The sequence below is a fragment of the Symsagittifera roscoffensis genome, chromosome 1, assembly GCF_963678635.1.
Source record: "Symsagittifera roscoffensis chromosome 1, txSymRosc1.1, whole genome shotgun sequence".
Classification (NCBI taxonomy): domain Eukaryota; kingdom Metazoa; phylum Xenacoelomorpha; order Acoela; family Convolutidae; genus Symsagittifera; species Symsagittifera roscoffensis.
Genome location: NC_087062.1, coordinates 15,013,756 through 15,024,719, shown reverse-complemented (window position 1 = coordinate 15,024,719; position 10,964 = coordinate 15,013,756).

Sequence of the window (10,964 nt, the reverse complement as noted above, 5' to 3'; positions counted from 1 at the left end):
CGGATGCTTTGAGATACAGAAAAAATTAGACCGTAAAAGGTCTTTATCCAACAACGTGGAGTACTCGATCATTCCAGTGCCCATAAAAATCGATCGTTCTTCTCTGGACATTTGTCTGGAACTAAAACTGAAACTCCAAGCAGCAAGATTTTTCAGTTTTGGGCATCATTTTACGTAGCTTCTCGCAGGTGAAAGGAAGATGACTCTAAATGTATGGTTACTCCGCAAGTAAAACAGAAAGTTCCGATCACAAAAAATGAAATATACTTATTTTTTGCAAATTGCAATACGGCACGATTTGAGGCTGTTTGAAAGTCTTAATACCTGTTACGCAAACCAACACGAAAAGCCGATAGCTTTGCCCGGAACTTTCTGCTTTCTGCCCACGGTCGTTTGGCTATGAGCGGATCTGAACAGTAGCCTAGAAAATAAGTATATTGACATTTGCATAAACACATACTAGCGTTTAACGCACCTCCGGTGCTTCGAAATTTTTCGACAACTCATGAAAAACCGCATATATTGGGAACAACATCTGCAAACTTTTAGTGTACTCTGACTGCGCCCAATTATAGGGTTGGTAATTTCAAACTTTTTAATTTTAATTATTTTTTAAAAATTTTAATTCTTATTTTAAAAGCGTCATCTCGAAAAGTTAATGGGCCTCTGCAGAAATTTGGAGGCCAGATTTGCAACCACTGAGAGTCCCTGAGAGCACCCTACTATAGAGTTAGGAATTCAAAATCAAAAAACGTCACACCTCGGAAACTAAAAGCATTTGAGCAGTCGCGTTTAGCAGTCGCATGTGGCAAGATTTGCAACTCTTTGGAGTACCCTGACAACAGCGTTGGGAATTTCAAATTTTGAAAAACAATTAAATTAAGATTTCTGAAAATTTTGAAAAAATCACAAAAAACGTCAATCTCGAAAACTACAAAGAATTGAGCAGTCATAATTGGAGGCAAGATTCGCAATCCTTGAGAGTACTCTGACAGGACCTAAGTTCAGGGTTGCGAATGTCAAATTTTAAAAAAATTATAATAAATTAAGTTTTCTGAAATTTTTTGAAAAAATCACAAAAAACGTCATATCTCGAAAACTACAACGATTTGAACAGTCAAAATTGGAGGCGAGATTTGTAATTGCTTAGAGTACTCTGACAGCAACCAAATACAAGACTGGGAATTTCTGATTTTTAAAAAAACAATCATAATCTAAGTTTTGTGAAACTTTTTGAAAAAAATCACAAAAAACATCATATCTCAAAAACTACAAAGAATTGAGCAGTCATACTTGGAGGCAAGATTCGCAATATTTGAGAGTACTCTTACAGCACCCAAACCCCAAACACAGGGTTAAAAAACTTAAATTGAGCTTTCCAAAAATTTTTGAAAAAGTCACATAAATCGTCGTCTCTCGTACACGAAAAGGATTTGGGCATTCATAATTGGAGACCGAATCGCAACCCCTGGGGGAACTTTGACAGCATCAATTTTTTGTGTTGCTAACTTTTAACTCGGTGGTAAAAACACTAGGCTCAAACTGAAACATCGAAAAAAAATTATAGCTTTACCACGCATAGATACGTTATGCCCTTAACTGTTGCAAAAAAACGCTTAAACATGGCAAGATACATGTCACACACATTTAATATAGTTTAGATGACGTATCGGGCGAATGGACTTGTCATGGGAAATAAAGTAGTCGAGGTTTGCTTTTCTGAGTTCGACGTCCAAATAGTTACCACATGATTTTGTTACCTGTAATTTTTCTTGTAAACTTTAACTTCTTCTGCCAATTTTGTTTCGATTTGCATCTTGTTTTCAAAGAAAATAAAGATTGTGAAATTGTTTTGGTGGGATAACGTCTTCAGGGTTAGGAATTTCAGATTTTTAAAACAATAATTTAAATTTTCTGAAAATTTTTGGAAAAATCACAAAAAACATCATATCTCGAAAACTACAACGATTTGAACAGTCAAATTTGGAGGCGAGATTTGTAATTCCTTAGAGTACTCTGACAGCAACCAACTACAAGACTGGGAATTTCGGATTTTAAAAAAAATAATCATAATCTAAGTTTTCTGAAACTTTTTGAAAAAAATCACAAAAAACATCATATCTCAAAAACTACAAAGAATTGAGCAGTCATACTTGGACGCAATGTTTGTAATCTTTGAGAGTACTATGACAGGACCTAACTACAGGGTTGGGAATTTCATGTTTTTAAACTATTTTATTTAAAATTTCTGAATACTTTTGAAAAAATCTCAAAAATTGTCTTATCTCGTTAACTGAAATGATTCGGGCATTCAAAATTGGAGGCCAAATTCGCAACCCCTAATTCAATAGTGGGGCTGATCAATTTCAACTCGGTAAAATAACCACTAAAATCAAATTGCAAAAACGAAAAAAAAAATTCTTAACCATTGCAATATACGATATAGCTTAAACATGCAAAAATAATACGTTGAAAATGCTTAAACATGGCGAGATAGTGAAGCCCGCATTTAAATGTATAATAGATTTTATTTAAAATTTCTGAATACTTTTGAAAAAATCTCAAAAATTGTCTTATCTCGTTAACTGAAATGATTCGGGCATTCAAAATTGGAGGCCAAATTCGCAACCCCTAATTCAATAGTGGGGCTGCTCAATTTCAACTCGGTAAAATAACCACTAAAATCAAATTGCAAAATCGAAAAAAATTCTTAACCATTGCAATATACGATATAGCTTAAACATGCAAAAATAATACGTTGAAAAAGCTTAAACATGGCGAGATAGTGAAGCCCGCATTTAAATGTATAATAGATTTGACCTTTTTAAATCAAGAAATTAATCGACAAAGTTTTCTTTAAAAAAATTTTAACAATTTTTTTAAAAACTTGTTTTTCTCTACGCTCATAAGGAAATGTTTTAATAGAGTTCGTATGACGGTTTGAATGACGAATTTTGGAGCGCGATTCGGGCCCCAGTCGAAATTGAATCCGATTCTTATGTCGTCTCCTGCATGTTCCTTGCCGCTATGCTGAATGGGCCGAAGTGAGTTCAAACTTACTGTGATAGACGTAATTTAACATTTCACGTGATATTTCTGTTATCAAAGACGTTTTCGGGAAAAAAATCAAGAATTTTGATTACAATGAAATTGCTAATCGCTAAGGTAATGAATAATTGTTAAAGTTCACCCAAAAAAAAACTTTTTTGGATTTTTAATCTAGAGTTTTGAGCATCTTAGAAAACAATCTTGTAGCATCGCAGTGGGACTTAAAATCTATGCTAGTTTTTTTGAAAAGCAAAAATTGGTTCTTAATTTCAAAATCATTTTTTTTCTGATGTCAACTTGTTCAATGTTTTTCGGAAGCAAATCACAATGGAAAAAGTTTCAATATGAAGAAGTTCTCTAAAAAATTTGAGGTTACTCAAAGCAATTTCTTTATTATTTTTCTATTTGATCTATTTGATAACCTTATATTTTGTCTTGTCTTTCTAGATGTCTTGAGACAAAACTAAATAATCAGGTAACACTATTTTTATTGTCTCAAGACATCTGGAAAGACAAGTCAGACTATGAAGCTACTTAATGAAAAGTATCGAAAAAAAATTCAAATCTTGCATTGGCCAAGTGCCTTCAGAAAACTAACATTTTATCATATTGAAGCTTTTTCAATTGTGTTTTGCAGGGGCGGATCTAGGATTTTCTCGAGGAGGGGGACGATTTTCAAAAAATTTTGACCTTTTTTTTTTTGGTCAACCAAATTGATTTTTCGAGCTCTCCCAAAACACTGTTTTGCCCCTGTTTTGGCAAAATTTTCTGCGCCGCAGGCAAATTTTTGAAAAAACAGTCAAAAAATCCGTTTTTGGGCACTTTTTGAAAAATTTTGACAAAAAATCGCGTTTTTTTTGGCGCGCGCTCCCCCTCAAAGTTAGTATATATTGGCGCCAAAGGCGCCTTTAGAAATATTTTAGGGTCGGTCGGCCAAAAATGGATTTCTGAAAAAGTATCAAAGGGGGACCCTTTGGGTCGGCAGGGGGTCGAATCCCTGAGGGGAGGGGGGTGTCCGCCCCCCCCCCCCCTAAATCCGCCCCTGGTGTTTTCGCTTCCAAAAACAATGAAAAGTTGTCAAGAACAAAACGTAGGATGATTTGCTTTTCTGTGTCAACAGAGAAATAAACGTTGAACTAGTGAATGGAGAAATGAACCTTACACTGCCTTAATCGCAGCAACTAACTTGGTGGGGTTTGAGTGTGGTATCACAATTAAGTTTTCTCTGCCGTAACTAAAGTTTCTAAATCATATCGAAAGTTTCAGTAATTTTTCATTATCGAGAAAACCGGTCTGCTTTATCCCTCTTTTCAGACAACTCGTCTTGGACGAATTGACTAGAATTACATGGAGAACTCCTTGTTATCCATCTCTTACAATCTTACGTCAATTGAGCTATGATAACCTTAAATTTTATTTCGAAAAAAAACTTACACAGCTTTAAAATATGGCCCTTCAAACTATGCAAAACTCGAGTTTTGCAGCTCCAGCCAACATACACGGCTGAAAAAAACGTCACTCTTCAAATTAGGGCGACTAAGCTGTTTAAAATTTTTTCAAAATCTTCTAAGCCGAATAACATTTAAAGCGAAATAAACAAAGAAAGAGAAACTTGAGTGTAACGTCTTAGAAAAGTCCGTTATATTAAGAGTGCTATAATCATCCATATTTCCTTATTACCATATATGGAGCTTGAACTTGTATACCATCATAGGAATGTAAAATCACTTGCTCAAACACGAAACACCACAAACAATTCTTGTATTTGCTAAAACCACTCATAAACCGGAAAAAGTATCTATCTGTTTACCTATCTGAGAACATAATTACTCCCTCCTGCTCCGGTTATAACTTGCCGTATAAAATACTGTAAACTCTCGCCTTAATAAGTGCCGCTAATTTTGTTATTGTCTTTCATCTGGCGCGTGCCGGCGCAAGTAGATATGATTATATTTGAACTATTGAATAGAACCAGTGTGAAAATTATAACACTGAGAGCGATGCGATTGAAACCTGACGAACAGTAAGACGAAATTCAGTATTAAAATAACTAACTATTTTACTATCTAAGAGTGAGATCAGATACTGTCGGCCCTGCTCCGAAGTAAAGTAAAAGCTCGCCATCGAAAGATTGAATTTTATAGTAAAGCATTGTCCAATATTCCTAGGAAATAAATTAAAACTAGCGCCATCACATGGTGACAGGAGTGACACTAGTAATAGCCAAATTCGGATGTTTGGGAAAAATAACATTACTGGATCCGGCGGGAAACTCGGAAGATAAAGTACGCGAGCCCGGTAAATCAAAGTCATTCCAATCGTTTGCCATGAGACCTCCGCAGTTGTACTTCTTTATCAAATCTTCGACTACGCAGTCACCATCGTTATAGAATTCCATCAATTCCGGACTCCATTGGTAAACAACTTTCGCCGCAGCTCCACGTAAGAAACTTTCGTTCGGAAAACTTTCACCGAAAACCCACTCGGTCTGTTGAGGTAACGGCGCAAAACCAAACTTTTCGAATTTTTTCTCACGTGCCATTTGAATAATCTCAGCAGGCCAAACGAAAGAAAGTGTTTTAGTAACTTTCGAACTCATAATAAACTGAAAAAGCCCATGCTGAAAACACAAATCCCCGAGATAATATATTATTACGACACGTTATGCACGATATTTGTTTTTGGTAGATTGCATGATAATTCCAGAGCTTTCGTTATCGCACAGTATGGACCCCATGAGTATTTCAGTGAGCAGCAGAAAATAGAAAACAATGCATACATTAATTTAGTAGGCAACGTTGTTTTCGTTCTTCACGGATAAACAATTCATTTCATTTTAATAAATGATCTTTCAACCTTCTCATAATTATCTCAATAAATTTCGTTTTCAATGGCACATAGCAAGTATAATATTTCCTTTGACATTACTTGTGCAATCATTTTTATTTTTTATTCTCTCGTGTTAATCACGATTTATTGCTTGGCTACGGATTCAGAATTCGAGCTCGAGATCAAGTTCACCATTAGCAAACTCAACACAACGGACAGAGAATGAAGACAGTGATCATCACAGAAAGTGAGCAAAAAAAAACAAGTAGGTTGAACAAATAAACTATACATAAACTACTCGACTCAATTTTCGCAAATTTCACAACCCCTAACTACTAACATGGCCGCTAACGCACAAATCACAGTCGAACCATACAGCGGAGCAGAAAAGGAGAGCTTCCGCCAATTCGAACAACTCTTCCGTGGTTTTATCGGAGTCGCAGGAATCGCCCCGAATCAACAAGCAAATTTCTTGCAACTACATCGAGATGCTGCGTTGCAATTTTTTCAAACGTTACCAGCAGCGACTAGAGCTGACGTTAATCTCAGCTTAACTGCATTGCGAGATCAATTTTGCCATCAAGATTTACAAGAAGTTCACGTATTAAAACTCGAACAATTGCGATTCGATAACAAGACTGACACACCGGAAAATTTTCCTGTTAACCTGCAAACAAAACGCAACGAGCGTACCCAACGCCAGATTTACCACCAGTCGCCACCCTAGCATTACCAGGAGACGGAGGAGCAGGCGATGCCGCTTAACAAACTCGATTTGATGGAGAAACAGCTGCACGAGCAACCCGACTTCAAGCGGCCGAAGACAACAAAAATGAACAAGTGAAACGCATTTTTATTAAAGCTATGCCTGGTTGGTTAAGGTCGAAAATTATGGAAAAACCGCCAGCTACACCGCTCGAAGATCTCTGCACGTTAGCAAGTAGACAAATGACAATTCGAGACATGTGTAGAAAGGATGATTATCCCGAAGATGGCTTCAACGAAATTAACGACACGATCTCTGAAAATCTGATCAATGCGTTAAGTAAGATCAACCAAAACCAGGACGCACTTGAAAGGAAACTAGAAAGCTTGGATAACAAAATTAACACAGCTGAAGCCGCCCCAAAAGACACACAAACAACGAGTCACACATACTCAAGAGCCGAACTAACTGGAGTTCCAGACCATCAACATCTTGCACATGAACAAGAAAAATTCGCTTCAGCTTTCCATGCACCACTTAATTTCAACGAATACCGAAAGGTTAGAAGCTACTTGGAGAACCAGAACACCCGAGGTCGATTTTATGCAAATCGAGGAAGCTCTAACATGAGACCAACATTCACTAACCCAAACCCGCAACCATTCTATCCAAGAGGTGGATATCAACCCAGAATGCCAAGAGGACCATACATGCCAGTTACCCGATCCAGTGGAACCTTCTGCTACACTTGTGGGTACCCAAACCACAAATCCAGCAAGTGCTCTCAGCAACGAGGACGCGCGAATAACAGAGGAACACAATTTCCGTTCACACGGTTTCCAAAAAACTAATAAAGCCACCCTTAAGTCACAAAATTCAAAAAACAACCCTAAAACCAAAAATCCTTCAACTGAATGCCATCACCAACGGGCCGAAACCAACAGTTTTGCAATATGTCAAGATTAAATTTGAAAACAATCTCTGTAGACGAGCGCTTATCGGCACAGGCGCATGTTCAAACGTCATCAACAAGAAACTCTTCGAAGAGATTAGCCAAAAATCCCCTGAGCCAATCGAATTCGAAAAACCCAAATAGGATTTAGTCAAAATGGCTAGCGGTCAGCTCGTTAAGGTTGAAAAACAAGCCAAAATAACATTTCAACTAATCCACAGGAAATTCACCGAAAGTTTCCTAGTGCTAACCTCAACCAACCCAGTCATTTTGGGGAACCCTTTCTTCATAAAACACGACATTACGATCAGTCCCAAACGAGGAACAATTCAATTTCCCGACCTTACAGTCCAAATAAAAGAAATAAAGCCAGTAGATGAAAAACCCCGAACTTTTCGCCACAAGAAAATTTCGATCTATACAAAAAAAGCAGACAATCCAGCCCTACCAACAAACAATTTTGGAATGCTCCCTTCACAAAGACGCCCAGAATTGTGAAAACCAAAGTGGAGTGGTCATTCCTAACGAAATCTTGGAAAAAGCCACCGAAATAGCCCTAACATCCTCCCTGAGTACAATTGATAAAAATAATGTTTTGTTTATCTCCGCACTTAACATTACGGAGCACCCAATAACCATTAATGGTCAAACGGAAGTCGGAAAATTCTTCTCAAAACTGTCAACAGAGCAAGCAGAAAAACTCACACAAATAGACCCACAATTAATGGCCTTGGCAAAATCGAGGAACAAAGAAAATATTTTTGGAGAGCTCAACCAGTTAATACAAGGCGACTCAAACCCAAACTCTGCCCAAAACAGCCGACCAGAGCTCGAATAGAATAAACTTTGGTTCCCTACACCCGAAACTTGTGATGACCCCAGTAATCTACCCCAACTTCAGCAGGAAATTTACGAACAAATTTTACTACCCAATACCTGTATTTTAAAATGGATTAAAGCATTAAAAACGACCTTGGTTTGGTGCTAACACACCAAAAACTTGAAGAAAAGCGGAAAAATCATAATGCACTGGAAACGCTAATTCTTTAAAAACCGCCCGTTTAAGAAGTAGGCGTCAGAACCGGTCCAACATTAGTTTAAAACGTTTGTATGAATGTTGGTAACAACTTGTATAGGATGGAATCTCCCAATTCTGTCTCCTTTCGAAGCTACGACGTCTTGAACAGAATTTGAACAGAAAAAAAAGAAGGTCAAAATTAGCATGCTACTTTCACTAACTCAGACGATCAATACACTGGCATTTATTGGGCTTTACAAGTTCTACAGCATGCGTATACAATCTCTTAATAAATAATCTATGCTGTGCACAATGTGATTAATGTCTGGGGGCTTGTAATCATAGTGAATTTTTTTGAGCGAAAACAAAATAAAACGGTCTTACACTTACATGTCAGTCAGAAATCCTCTGATGTCCGGCAAATTGGTCGAAGAACTCCAAAACTACTCTCGGCCAAACTCGAAGTTCTTCCCTGGTAACATCGTGCAATATCGAAACGTAAGGAGGACTCGTAGTGCCAAGTTTCAACTGCATTTTCTCCTTCCGAGAAAGGGGCCTTTTCGCAGAACTTAAACTTTGTGCCAAGTCATAACCGCATGTGTGGAATGTTTTGACGTGAGTCGTAATGTCGGCCTCTCTGACAGTGACGGGGAACTCGTTAGGGCAGTCTTTAACGGACTTTCGATAATCACGGACAAGAAGAAGCCGCAGAAAGTACGGTAAACTATGCAATTGGATCTCTTTAATTACCAATTCTTGCTCGATTCCAGTTGATAACTTGTTAACGACATGCCTTCCTAGCTCTGGAGCAAAAACAGTCCCCAATGCCTCATATCCGGTGACAAGCGACCACAACAGCTCGCCTTTACGGTTGTATCTCGGCTCAGTCAAGACAGCATGAACCGCACAGCTGGGCTGAACGATTACATCCTCGGGCTCCGCGATATGATAAAAGTAGTGTACCTTTGGTTTTCTCTTCAAATCACTCGAGCCAGGCGGATTACTACTGACGCCATTGAGAAAATCCCGCAGCTTCGAAAAGGTTTCCTGCTTGAACAGGTCCACGCCGGCCTCGATGTTGTTGCAAATGATCCACATTTGAGTGCCACCAATCACCTTCGCGATGGACACCCCACTCCCCCCCATTCGATGCGTCCAACAGTACACCACTCTCCAAGCTTCGCTATGCTCGCCACACTAGTAATAGCCAAATTCGGATGTTTGGGAAAAATAACATTACTGGATCCGGCGGGAAACTCGAAAGATAAAGTACGCGAGCCCGGTAAATCAAAATCATTCCCATCGTTTGCCATGAGACCTCCGCAGTTGTACTTCTTTATCAAATCTTCGACTACGCAGTCACCATCGTTATAGAATTCCATCAATTCCGGACTCCATTGGAAAACAACTTTCGCCGCAACTCCACGTAAGAAGAAACTTTCTTTCGGAAAACTTTCACCGAAAACCCACTCGGTCTGTTGAGGTAATGGCGCAAAACCAAACTTTTCAATTTTTTTCTCACGTGCCATTTGAATAATGTCAGCAGGCCGAACGAAAGAAAGTGTTTTAGTAACTTTCGAACTCATAATAATCTGAAAAAGCCCATGCTGAAAACACAAATCAACCTCAAATCATACATGCTGAAAAATTTGCAAACATGCACTAAAAGAACACAAAAAGCACACATTGAGAACACGCTACGGTCGATTAAATACGCTCTAAGCAAACATGAAAAGGAAGGGGAGACTTGATTTAACTTCAAACAAAATCTGAAATGAAAACTTGCATCTTCAAAAATTGTTTCCACACTACAAGCTATACAAAACGAAAGCACACGACTCTAAACAGACAAGACCTGCTAATCTCCTCTAAAAGTTGTCTGACCGGCTGTCCTCTAAATACATGTCCTAACGATATCTTCGCGAGGTGTACACAACTGCCACCCACACACAGCAAGCGAGAAGGATAAAATTAACAATGAGCATAGCAAAGTACGACTCATCGTGACCCCTGTCATCAGCAATGCCCGCAATTGAAGGACGATGAAACGAATTATTGTCTTGGCCTTGATCACAAATACGTGACCTTCGAACTGACCAAATGTTCTGACCCACGATGAATGATCCATTCCTACAGCATGTAATAATGGAGTTAAAGAATGTCACATTCCAACACATTTCGTTTCTGAAACACTCAACAACCCGTTACTACACGTTTCTCCATTTTCCTTAAACAAACGATTATTACCATATATAAACATTCATTTTTACTTCATCATCAATTAGATCCAACAAAAATCCGAACCACCGAAACTATAGTAAATAAACATTTCCAAATAAGTAAAGACGACAATAAACCAACAGAAAAACATCCTCTGACAAACATACGAATATTTATATTCGAGAAAACTA